The sequence below is a fragment of the Tachyglossus aculeatus genome (genome assembly GCF_015852505.1).
Source record: "Tachyglossus aculeatus isolate mTacAcu1 chromosome 12 unlocalized genomic scaffold, mTacAcu1.pri SUPER_6_unloc_2, whole genome shotgun sequence".
Taxonomy (NCBI): Eukaryota; Metazoa; Chordata; class Mammalia; order Monotremata; family Tachyglossidae; genus Tachyglossus; species Tachyglossus aculeatus.
The window spans coordinates 3,186,540-3,190,608 of NW_024044829.1; the positions used below are offsets into that span (position 1 = coordinate 3,186,540).

The 4,069-nt window shown below is 40.6% G+C and overlaps 1 pseudogene; it reads right to left on the reverse strand.

Annotated features, from left to right (window-relative positions):
• Nucleotides 1-311: 311 nt before the first annotated feature.
• Nucleotides 312-2,475, reverse strand: LOC119921261 (annotated as a pseudogene).
• Between the last annotated feature and the right edge of the window lie 1,594 nt (nucleotides 2,476-4,069).

The following is a 4,069-nucleotide window of genomic DNA, read 5'->3' on the forward strand; positions in this document are numbered from 1 at the left end:
GTCCTATAGAACAGTGTGACAGTGGTCAGATGAGAGGCACAGGTGGAGAAAGCCTTGTGTCTCGCCTCAGTGGAGGGGATTCTCAGAATTGCAGAGAGAATACACGGATAAGAGATGGCTATGATGAGAATCTTGACCAAAATAATGAAAGTCGTAATGACAGGATTCAAGATTTGAGCCACTCAAGTGTCGGAACAGGAAAGGTTCAGCAAAAGGGGGAAATCACAGAAGAAGTGATTGATTTCATTCGGCTTACAAAAGGACAAACTGAACACTGAACTTTCAAAAACCATGACAGCGACAAAGCTCCCTCAATAGGAAGCCAAGACCAGCTGGAAATGCACCTTGATGGACATGATGAGCAGGTAGATCAGGGGCCTGCAGATGGCTGAGTAGCAATCAAACACCATCACTGCTAGTAAGAAACACTCGCTGGTCGCAAAGATTGCAGCTAAAGCTAACTGAACAGCACAACCCCCAAAAGAAATAGTTCTCTTCCCCTGCAGGAGGTTTTTCAGCATCTTTGGAGTGACCGATGATGAATAGTACATGTCAGAGAGACAAGTGGCTGAGAAAATAGTACATAACGGTGTGTAATTGGGGACTGGCCCGAATTAACATAATTATGCCAAGATTGTCCATCAAGGTGGTCATGTAGATCACTAGAAAGAGTCCAAAAAGGATGTCTTGTAAGTTTTGATGATCAGTGAATCCAAAGAGAATGAATTCTGTTACCAAAGTACCATTTCCAACTGCCATTAGAATCTTGCCTTCCATCTGCTGTGAGTGGAGAGTGGAGTTGCTGACCTTCCAGACTGGCAGCAGTGTCAACAACTATTAAGAGGGGAGAGAACCGGAGTTAAAATGATTATGTGTATAATGACCAGGTTCCCTACCACAGTAACAATATAGATGATCAGAAAAAGCACAAAAATGACCTGTAGCTCCCAGTCTTTGGTTAATCCTAACAGAATGAACATGGGAGCTATTCTTGTTTGCCATCTGCTAAAATAGAACTGAAGATAGAACACGTCTTAGCAACATGGAATCACTAGAATGATTAAAAAAACAAAACGAAACAGAGAAACCCAAACAATCCCACTCAGTTGATTGAAGCATGCTAAGGAATCAAAACCTTACGATTTTAAACCCTTACCATTCTTACACTCTGGCCTCAGATTCCACTTTATGCTTAACTGACTAACTGTGCCAGAATTACAGGGATTTTATTTGGCTTAGGAAAGTTTGGAGGTATGTTTTTCAAAGTAGTTCAACTGAGGCAACTGAGCGAAAATAAAGTATCCTAAATCAATATACCGAAATGCTGAAAATAATGTCCTGTTTGAAATTCAGGAAAATATTTGAAATGAAATACATTTTAAAAAACTTAGCTTTGAAATACAAATTCTGTTTTTCCTTGCATTTTCAATCCTCTTATCACCTACCCTTACCTCTGTTTGCCTGATTGCCTCCATTTTTGATAAACCAATGACTGAGTCTCTGATGGAGCCTCCCATCAGGAAAAACAGATGAATCTGTCTTGAGACTCCCAAATAATTGTTGGTTAATCCACTGGTTATAGCAGTGAATGAGCCAGAAGCAGTAAGAGAAGTATTGGTGCATCATTACCAAAACATAGAAATCATAGGTAGAGCTTGAAGAATACCGGTAAATTAAGTCTCAAATCATTGTATGAGACAAGAGCTCATAAGAACATACAGATACACCAACAATTAATCCATAAAGGAAATAACATTCTTCATTTTCTACGACCTAAAGTAAAATCCATAACAGAAATCTTGATAAATATCACCTCATATAATCACCTCGTGATGCTTGCTAAAGTAACCTAAGACACCCTAGTCTCTTCTCTCTCCATAGGTGGTAAGCATCAAATTATTTTCAGTGACAATTTGTCAGAATTGGATTGAAAGAGGTTGAATTAATTTCATATTTTTCAGAAGAAATAAAGGTCCCTAGTTTCATTTAGATCAAATACACATCACACATGGGAGTACATTAGCACAAGCCAAAGAATCGTGCATCCTACTAATCCTATTCACAGGCACCCTACCAATTGCCATGACCACCATGACAGAAGAAGTCTGAGATGACCAAATGGAAAGGAAAACCTTACCCAATCATGAAAGTATTGTTTTTATGGATTCTGAGAGAGTCCTTGAAAATTAACGTACTATATACTATTCTAGGTGGCATTTGGAGACTGAATACCAAGATAATTTAATTATTTTTTTTAATCCTGGAACCTGTAGAGAATCATTAAAGTATTCTTATTATCTTGGGATTAAGTGTAATAAGAAAAACGAGGTAGGTAGGGAGTAGTCATTTCTACCTAAATTAAAGTAGAAAAATGAATCATAGCAGGTGTTTATCATCCTTCAGTTAGGAGTACTTCGTTTTCTCATAAAGTTCCCTGAGTTCATTCTTGACTTTTGCAATAAACCTCAGATGCATTGGTCAATGAGGAAGATCTTGAATTTTCTTGAGTTTACCTATCAGAGTTTCACTTTGTGCATTATCATCTTTCTCTTAACTTTCTTGTCCTGTATAGTTCTACGGGGCCTGGGGAGGTGCTCAGTGCAGATTTTTCTATCCTTCCAGTCTGTGGATATTCATTTACCCTCCTCCATTCTTTCATCTTTTTCTTTTGGGTCTTCCTCTAATCCTGATCTCCCTCACAGTGGTCTTCTATAAATAAGTGGATCAATCAATTGTATATCTTCAGCATTTATTGTGTACTGAGCACTGTAATAAGTACTTGGGAAAGTACAAGACAACAGAATAGATAGACATGACCCTTGCTCTCTCTTCTTTCTTTGCTAATTCTATTATTCTCAATCTTTTTTCCTCTGGTTAATTCATTAGAACCTCCAGAAAGATTAATGTCAAAATAACTGAATACAATTTGAACCCAAATTTCTCTATATTTTAAGCCACCCTGCAGAGCAGACATCACACCTTTCCAAGGTGATGTGAGGGGAGAAGGTTCTTGAGATTTTTTATAATAAATCAATGGTATTTATTGAGCACATAGGAAGTTCAAAGTACTGTACCGAGCACCTGGGAGAGTATACAAGAAGAGTACAATATTAACTCTAAGCAAGTGTGGGAAGATACATTAGAACCTTGAGCCCCAGGGATCAGGTGCGATGAAGCAATCACATAATCTGATTGAATTTTGATAGTTAAAGTGGTCGGAGTAGACCTGCCCAAAGCAGATCTAAGCAGGCTCTCAATCACCTCGCCCCCTCCTACCTCACCTCCCTTCTCTCCTTCTCCAGCCCAGCCCGCACCCTCCGCTCCTCTGCCACTAATCTCCTCACCATGTCTCGTTCTCCCCTGTCCCACCATCGACCCCCGGCCCACATCATCCCCCTGGCCTGGAATGCCCTCCCTCCCCACATCCACCAAGCTAGCTCTCTTCCCCCCTTCAAGACCCTACTGAGAGCTCACCTCCTCCAGGAGGCCTTCCCAGACTGAGCCCCTTTCTTCCTCTCCCCCTCCTCCCCCGCTCCACCCCCACTGCCTTACCTCCTTCCCTTCCCCACAGCACCTGTATATATGTATATATGTTTGTACTTATTTATTACTCTATTTATTTATTTATTTTACTTGTACATATCTATTCTATTTATTTTATTTTGTTAATATGTTTTGTTTTGTTCACTTTCTCCCCCTTCTAGACTGTGAGCCCACTGTTGGGTAGGGACCATCTCTATGTGTTGCCAACTTGTACTTCCCAAGCGCTTAATACAGTGCTCTGCACACAGTAAGCGCTCAATAAATACGATTGATTGATTGATTGATTGATCTAAGTAACCAAGAGGCAGCAGATGGTAGAGCACCTATGGAAGCCTCCAGGGAAAGAAGAGGCTCTTTTTTTCCATTGGGGGAGTGGCTGTTGAGAAAAGCACTAGGCCATGTAGCTCCACTGCAGCTCAGCATGAAGGCTGGATGATGTTGGGAGGTTTCCTTCCTGGACTGTAATGGCTCCTCCTCTATTCTGTAAGCTCCTTGTGGGCAGGGAACATTTCTACCAAATCCTGTT